The sequence below is a fragment of the Nannospalax galili genome, unplaced genomic scaffold (assembly GCF_000622305.1).
Source record: "Nannospalax galili isolate Female #2095 unplaced genomic scaffold, S.galili_v1.0 scaffold300, whole genome shotgun sequence".
NCBI lineage: Eukaryota > Metazoa > Chordata > Mammalia > Rodentia > Spalacidae > Nannospalax > Nannospalax galili.
In genome coordinates this window covers 268,327-276,944 of record NW_008347322.1, presented here as the reverse complement: position 1 = coordinate 276,944, position 8,618 = coordinate 268,327, and the positions used below count along the sequence as shown (strand labels likewise).

The following is an 8,618-nucleotide window of genomic DNA, read 5'->3' as shown; positions in this document are numbered from 1 at the left end:
CCCCTCAGGGCGCGCGCCAGGGCGCTGGCCCCCCCAGTCTCTGCGGCTAGGTGCGCAGCCCCGCGACCACGGCTGAGCCGTCAGCACCGGGGACAGCTCCCCGGCTGCTCCCCGCAGCCCCCGCCGACGGCGCGCGGGGCCGCGGCGCGCGCTCCCCAGCCGGCTCGTGCGCGCCCTCCGTGCCAGCGCGCGCCCCGCGCCCGGGACTGGGCAGGAGCCGCGCGTGCCGCTCGCCGGGAGGCAGCCGGGGGTCCGGGGCCGCGGCTGCAGCGCGCAGCTGACAGGGGCTCGCGCCTGGCCACGCATTCGCCTCCCGGGGTCTCTCCGCCCTCGCTTCTCCAGCCTGGTCCCTGCAGGCTCCACGGGCCGTGGCCTGGGCTGCAGCAGCCGCTTCCAGCAGTGCCCGGGACGGAGGGACGCCCGCCCCGTCACGTGCGCACAAGTCCTCCGCCGGCCGAGGCAGCGTGGTTCCCATGGTTCAAGGTAAGGGCCGAGCGGGCGAGCGCGGGTCACTGTGTGGGAGCCGGCGACGCAGGCTGGGAAACCTCGGCTCTGCGCCCGCCTCGTCTGGCGTCTACCCACCGCAGCCTGCCCCCGGCCACCTTGCATCTTGGTCCTGTGCCCTACACAGGTGCCTGTACAGCGTCATCCATCCCATCGCGACCCACCGTCCAAATGCCCTGGGATGATGGGGCAGTGGGGTCCTAACGGAGAGGCAGGGGCACCCATTGACCCACTGCAGGAAAGAGGCTCCGTTTCCCTCCAAAGATGGCCTGCCTTGGGGGCAGAGGTTTGGGGAGGGAAAGTTTGCCCAAAGAGACTGGAAGCCTGGCTGCGTCCATCTCTTACTGCCTGCTGCTGAGAAATTTCATGTGGTGAGACTTTCTTCCTCCAGCTCAGTGCTGCCTGCTTGACCTGGGCTACACAGAATCCAGTCTGCCCAACCCCCATGTGAAGGGGTCAGAGGCCCCATTGGACAGATGAGGAAAGTGAGGCTTTCGGAAGTTTGGCCTCTTGCCCAAGGTCATGGTGAGCATGGTAGAGCCTCTTGCCCAACTTGCGTTAAATCTCGTTTTAAACAGTGAAGACGGTGGGGGGATGAGCTGGCGATGTGCTTTTCCAGCCAAGCATCAGAACGCCAAAGAGCGAGTTCACATCCAGTCTTGGGGCTCCCCCGTCTCACCCTGCCCAGTGTCTTGTATTCCCCAGGTCAGAGTCAGGTGGGCTCACATGACTCTGCTCGTGTGACTATGGGGCAAGAAACTCAAGGGTCAAGGTCCTGGATCTTTCTCCGGGCCCCAGCATGTTCCTTTGTCCCTTCTTGGGAAGCTAGAGTTGAGGAGAGTTGCAAGGCAGCTGCAGTGTTCTCGACTCCTGCAGGCCCCTCTCCTCAAGCCCGCCAAGCTCCTGGTGGACTTCCAAGGACAAGGAGAATGTCCAGGTCCCTAAGATTCAGGCCCATCTTCCCACCTTCCCTCTCTTGAGATAGACTTGACATGCCCGTGTCCAGGCTTTCCTGACCTGACACCTCCTGGCGGTGGGAGGCTAGCTGGTGCTCTCTGGGCTTGCACATGTGCTGCAGGCTTGCTAAATGCACACAACTTTATGTACCCGTGAGAAGTCCCTCCCACCCCTGAGGCCAGGGGCTCCCTCCCTCCTGGGCTCCCTCCCTGCCTCCCTTGGGTGGTCCTGTGTGGTACACTTGGCTCAAGCTATAGCAGAGGGAGATACAGAAGTCATGCTGAGGTCTTGGTTCCCCATTTCCCGACTTCCTGTGGGGCTCGCTGGTTAGTGTGGATCCAGTTGTAAAGCCAGGAGGTGCTTCCTGAAGGGTCTAGAGTCTGTGGAGGAGCCACAGGCCCCCAAACTGGGTGCCTAGAATATCTGGGGGTTAGAGTGGGGAGCTGGGGAACATCAGTGACTGTCTGGGGAAGGCCAACATCATGGGGTATAGGGGCCCAGAAAGTGCTGTGACTCCTTCACCATTTCCAGAGCCCCAGGCCCCTGCTGTGCCAGTTCAGCCAGCCAGCATGGCCAAGGAACTCAGGGAGAAGGTGGGCACAGACAGGGGACTCAAGACTTTGCCCAGCTCTGTCTACCTTCCTGAGTGACCTTGGACCAGTCACTGACCCTTTCTAGATGGACCTCAGTTTCCTGTCAGGGCCAGAGCTCCTTGTCTTACACCCTCTGGGGTCTCTTACAATTATGTGAGTCTAAGAGCCAGGTGGAGTGACCTCGGCTGGGAGGAACCTCAGCCCTTTTCTTACTCTGGTTTTGAGAGAGTGGAACAAGCTTTGAGATGCCCCTGCTAACCCACATCCGTTCCTGCCAGCTCCACCCTCCACCTAGGTGGTCACCCCAGTTTTGCACATTATGGCTGGATCTAAGTGTCTGAGCCTTGCCTGGTTCTGGGTGAGGCTGTTCTGCCTGGGACCCGAGCCTGCAGTGTGGCCTCCAGCCTTCCCACGTGGGCTGGCCTGAAGCAGAGCAGCGGATCCAGAGAGTAATGAGTGCTCTAGAAGGGAGAGTTATTGCTTCTCAGTCAATTACGTTGGACTCTAAACTCCCAGGGCGAGGGGTTGGGGGGGTTCGGCAGAGTGGCAGGTGGCCCAGACTGTCCCCTCGGCTCCTGCCCTGACACTGTTCCTGCTGTGCCTTCACAATAGTGATCTAGGTGGTGGGAAGATGACTTCAAGGCCTGGGTCTTGGGCAGATCACTTGGAGCCCTCAGCTGCAGAAACAAGGGTGCTTCTGCTTCCTGTGGGTGCTTGGTGGCACTGCACAAGGGCAACCTGGAGCCCAGAGTGCTGGGTCCCTTGTGAAGATGTAGAGGACTGGGCAGGGGGCTTCCTGCCCAGCCCATCCTGCCCTTACTGTGCTTTCCCCATAGTCTCGGAATCCAGGGGGGATTCATCCAGGCTGGCGCCTCAGAGCCTGCCAGTTCCTCGCCCTCCCCTCGGAGGCTGAAGCACAGGGGAGTGCCATTTCTCCTTCTAAAGCTCTTTGTTCCCCTAGGCATTGGGTCCCCTGCCTAGTCTCCCTGGGTGGGGGGGCTGCCCTGGAAGCCTGAAACTCAGGGAAACCCACAACTCAGGGAGATCTGAGTGTAGAGCTTGGCTTGTGGATTCCTGTTTTACACTCCTAGACTGTGACCTGGGGGCTAGGCCCCTACCTTCCTGGAGTCTTGTAGAGAAGGAGGCTGGAGATGGGCTGGAAGTGCTGTGCTGTGGATGGGCTTTATGCAGATGTCCAATCCCGGGAGGGCCTTAATGCTGTGGGCTGCAATGTCAAGGTTGGCTGGAGAGGGAAGGCAAGAGACAAGGGGACTCTGGGCCAGGACAGCAGGCACTGAGCAGATGCCAGGACTGAACAGACATCACTTTGGAAAAGCTCCTCTCAATGGAGCCCAGGCTGGTGAGGAGACCCACAATAGGGCCTGAGATGAGCTGGGTGAGAGTGATGAGGATGCAAGCCCAGCAGGCCTGCAGGAAGTCGGTTCTCCAGCACCAGGGTACCGCCTGACTGTGCACCACACCCCGGTAGGATGCTCCTTACTACTGTCATCTGGGTGCTTCTAGCCCACCTGAGGGACATCTGTGGAAGTGACCCTGTTGGGGAGATGGCTCAGTTGGTAACACAAAGACATGAGTTTGATCCCTAAACCCATGTTTTTTTAAAAAAGTCAGGCATAGTGGTGCTCATGTATCATCTGACCACTGGGGAGGTGGGAAACAGGTGGATTCTGGGGGTTCGCCTACTCAGCAAGTTCCAGGCTAGTGAGAGGCAGGTTCAAAGCATAAGGTAGATAGATCCTGAGGAATGATGCCCTATGTGCTGTAGTCTACACAACAGAGAGAAAGAGAGACAGAGACAGAAAGAGAGAGAGCAAGCAAGAAAGAGAGAGAGAGAGCACTTAAACCACTACTCCTCTGATGGGTCTAATTGGGAGGAGAGGAGGGCTATACAGTGGCCTGGGGATCGGGAAGGGGTTAGATAGCAACCTGAGCAGTGGCTGGGAACAAGCCAGGCTCCTGGGCCACAGCCACATCACCACAGCCACATCTAAAGCCTCCCATGGCTGCTGTGAGTGGTGGGGTGGCACAGCTTTTGGACCTGACCAGAGCAATGCTCATGCCTAAGCTGCATGTCCCTCGTGCAGTTACTTAGCCTCACTGGGACCCAGGTTCTTTATTCCCCCTGTAGGAGTGCCAGCTCCGAGTACCACATTGCTGGGAACCCCCCCCCCCCCGCCGCCATAGTGTGCATGTCCTGGCCCAGCCAAAAGGTGGTTGCAGAGCAGACTGGGGCTGTACCTGCCAACAGGCAAAGTCCAGAACTGGGATGGATTCGGCTCCACAAATGGGCAAAGCCATCACACCTGTGGCTCGGCTCATCCCAGTAGCTCCAGACTTTCCGGGGGCTTCCCAGTGGTGAAACTTGTCCTTAATGCTCCGTGGCTGCTGAGCCCACAGCTGGGCCTACAGCCAGGTCTCGGGTTCTGGGCGACAGGCCTCCCTCTTTTGCTGCTATTTTCTCGTGGCCTTTGGTTGCATGGATCAGATAATCACAGGTCTGCAGCTCTGGGACCAGTAGCGTCAACATCCCTCGGCGTGTGGGGGGCACCCTGGCCCCCCAGCTTGGGTTAACAAGCTCCCAGCCAGCTTATACTCAATGTTCTAGCAATGTGTTGGCCACCACAACAGGAAACAGTCCCTGATTGCACAATGGTGACAGGTGGCTATGTCTCTTTGTGCTGTGCACCATGCGTGAGCACTTACCTAATATATATTCCATTTTATAATGCATTCAAGTTTTTGTATTAAAAGAAATGTGTGTTTGCTGTAAAAGGAAAATCAATTTCGCTTTTCTTGGTTTATCGTGCGCAAACTAAAAGCTCTCAAGTCCTGGCCTCAGTCTGTGCACTCCCCTGCAGTCCTACCAGGCCTTGCAGTCCCCTGGCCACATATGTACCTCCATGCTGGGGATGGGCTGCATGCCCACGCTGTGGGAGAAGGGAGCCAGTGTCCCATGGAGGCTGGGCACTGTTACCATCACTGGAGGTGGGGGAGGCCATATGGGGGTGCTAGCTGGCCATCACTAGACCACTGAAAACATCCCTGAATTTTCTTGGAGGGAAAGAGAGCACCCCCTGGGTCCCTCTGCGGGCATCTCATTGGGTTTGAACCCTCAAAATGAGTGTGATTGAGGTCTCCTGCCCCCTGGCCACTGTGCCAGGCCTAGCCAGGCTCCCCCTCCTGGCGCTGACCAAGGGACGCTCCACTGCAGGCTCTACCACATCCCTGCCCAGTCAGTTCACCAGCCCCTGGACCATTCACCACACCTGGCAGCTCACCCCCTTAGTGTTCATTCACTCTTACTGTGCAAGGAGCAGCAGGACGCGTGGAGGACGAGGCTACAGGAGTGCTGGGTGGCGGGAAGGAGGCCGTTGGGAGCACCATTAGCTAGCGCCTCGTAGCATGTGTCGGGACCTCACCTTACAGTGTTTGAAATGTCATGTTTACACTGTGTTTTCCAAATCCCTCCACTCTGGGTTGGCAAATGCAGTCTCACTTGGTACATTAGGGAACTCTCCTAAGGCAAAATAAAGATGTTCACTTTTCCAGTTTAAAGGCAGACACCCACTGGGGACTTCTTTGCTCTGAGCCCATCCCAGAGCGCCGCAGTCTGGGCTGGCTTACAGCGGGTCTATGCTTCGTTTCGTCCCCTCTCCACCGCATCTCCTTCGAAGGAAGACAGGGCGGGGGCGGGGGTGGTCTGTGTCTCTTTCTAGAATGCTGTTGTCTGTGCCATGTGGTTGACACCAATGCTGCTGGTGTTTACTTGTGTCTGGAGTTTGCTTGGTTGAAACACCCATTACTCGTGAGGCTCCGTGCAAACCCACGTAGGAAATTAAAAACTGCAGCCGGCTGTGATTTTTACCTTCATGGGGCTTCCCACGCGAGACGCCCTCTAATTACAAAACATCTCTGTTACAGAAGATTATTCCACCACAGTGTGTCTTAGGAAATTGCTCTTTTAGTCATTTGTATCCCCTTAGGTTGAATCTTGCTTTCTCCCTGGGAGCCCCCACTTCATTGATCATGAGATAGAGGGAGGGGACGGATGAGGGAGGGAGGGAGGTGAGAGGAGGCACGGGAGGAGACTGGGTCTGCAGCCAGTCATGCCCTCCTCAGTACTTAGGGCCTCCTGGTGAGTGTAGGCATGCCACTAAAGGTCTCTGTGCTCCTTTTCCTGGTCTGTAAAGACAGGCTTGGTTTTCCCTTTGATCAACAGGGACGATCCCAGCCACCACCACCCCTCCCACACCCAGGAGCATAGTGGAACACGAGGGTAGATCTGGAGTCTCTGGGCGTGCACCGGGGAGAGGGGCTGCTGACCAGTTCCTGCTCCTGTGTGACTGAGAGTCCTTGCTTAAACTGGTCCTAGCCCTAGCTTGAACTCAGACCCTGCTGTGACCCATGGAACCCTGCATGGAACTGACCGATCTCCCCAACCTCCACTGGTCTCCCACCTCTGTTGTGCCTTGCATGCTGGCTTCCTTCCCATTTCTAGAACTCTCCAAGCCCCTTCCCGGAGTGGCCTCCCACCTGCTCCCCTCTCTCTGTCAGTGTCAGCTCTGTCCCCCTCCTGTCCTGTCTGGGGGAAGGCTTGGAGACCTTGAGGCCAGGCAACTGCTGATGCATGCTTCCTGACCCCAGCAGCCAACAGAGTGCCTGGCACATGAGTAACACTTGACGGTTGGTTTCATGTGGCATGAGGTCCAGCTCCATCTGCTAAGAGGTCAGTGCTTGGCCTTGCATGGCCGCTAGACTGGGACACCCACGGAACCAGAAGCAGCTTCTGCTGAGGGAAGGGCTTTGCTCTAATTCCTCAGGGCAGCCAGATATCGTCCGGCATCGCAGAAGCAGTTGCAGGCTGCAGCCCCCAGGGCCGCTGTGCCATCCCAGCTTTCCAGCCCCAGGCCTGCCAGTGATTCCATGTTGACACCGAAGTTTATATGTCTCTTTGTGCTGTGCACTGTGCGTCCGCACTTACCTAATATATATTCTGTTTTATGATACATTCGAGTATTTTTTATTAAATATATAATTTTTATTTTATATGTATGAGTGTATTGTCTGCATGTAGGTAGGTGCACCCATGTCGTGAAATGCCCATGGAGGTCAGAAGAGGGCATCAGATCCCCCAAGAACTGGAGTTGAAGATGGTTGTTAGCTGCCATGTGGGTACTGGGAATCGAACATGGGTCCTCTGCAGGAGCAGCCACTGCTCTTAACCACTGAGCCATCTCTCCAGCCCCAGACAAGGAAGTTTTAAAGATCATTTAGTCTGCAAGGTGGCCCGTTTTGACACGTGCCTCCACTCGTTTGGACAGCATAAACTCTGCTTTATTTTTGTTTATTTATTTATTTTTTTTGGGGGGGGGGGACAAGGTCTTATCATGTAGCGCAGGATGACCTGGAACTCAAGGCAATCCTCCAGCCTCTGCCTCCCACAGTGCCGAGATGTGAGCCACCACACTTGACTGAGCCAAATTTTTTAAATAAATGTGAACAACACTGCAGACAGGTGTTACCTGAACCTTGCCACTCAGGACTGCCCAGGTGGGACAAGCGTCTCCCATCAGCTGAGTGACGAGGAATGAAGGTGCCAGTGAGGCTGAGGTTGTGTGGTGGTCAGATGGGGGTTCTGCAGCTGCTGGGCCGGGCCCCGTCTTCTCTTACATCAGTGATATTGTGCACAAATATGTACACAGCAGATCAGATACACACATAGAGACATACAAAAATGCACACATGCACACTCTACAGACACACGTGCACACAGCATACTCAGAGGCATGTATACACACCAGGCACATAGCTACACACAGAAATGCACAGAGGGGATGTAACTCAGTACTAAAGTGCTTAACAGCAGGAAGCCCTATGTCCTATCCCCAGCATAAGAAAACACAGAGAGAGGCCAGGCATGGTGGTGCACAGAGGCAGGTAGAGCTCTATGAGTTCAAGGCTAGTCTGGCCTACATAGTGTAGAGTTCCAGGCCGGCTGGGGCTACAGGGAGACCCTGTCTCAAAAAGACAAAAAGACAGAAAAAAAAAGGAAAGAAAACAGAGAGAGACGTGTGGTGCGTGCGCACACACACACACACACACACACACACACACACACACACACACACAAAGTCCCACCCTGTACCCTCTGCAGCCAGACAGGGGGCAGCAGCCTCACTCTGGAGACCCTCTCTAACACCCCATTCTGCACATGACCCAGGGTTCTGGAAGAGTCTGTGCCTTCCTGGCCACTTCGATTCTGCCGTGTCACCAACCTGGCTCCCTCCTGTCCTCCAACCACCAGGGAGTTTCCTCACGCCCGTGGGGAGAGCCAGGCTCTCTGGCAGGTGTCACTGGTTGGGTAGTGCAGAATCACTGGGTTTTCTCGTAGTCACCCTTGGTTTGATCATCCCACATTTTACTTAGTGCCTCCACCTGTATCAGTCCGCTGTTAGCATAGGGACTGTGTAACAAACTGCCCCAGCACTCAGCAACAGAGCAGAAGACTCTTCCTGCTTGTTGTAAGCCCCTCGGGTATCTGGG

The 8,618-nt window shown here is 56.3% G+C and overlaps 1 protein-coding gene across 2 annotated transcripts in view; it reads left to right on the top strand.

Annotated features, from left to right (window-relative positions):
* The first annotated feature begins 258 nt into the window (after nucleotides 1-258).
* Fam163b (family with sequence similarity 163 member B) overlaps nucleotides 259-8,618 on the top strand; it is a 30,877-nt gene continuing 22,517 nt past the window's right edge. The window contains exon 1 of one of the 2 annotated variants that reach the window (XM_008843916.2): nucleotides 259-483. The gene's annotated coding sequence lies outside the window, so the exon portion shown is untranslated. Of the gene's footprint in view, nucleotides 484-6,311; nucleotides 6,352-8,618 lie in introns of those variants that run through there. The other variant, XM_008843917.1, reaches the window with a different exon arrangement.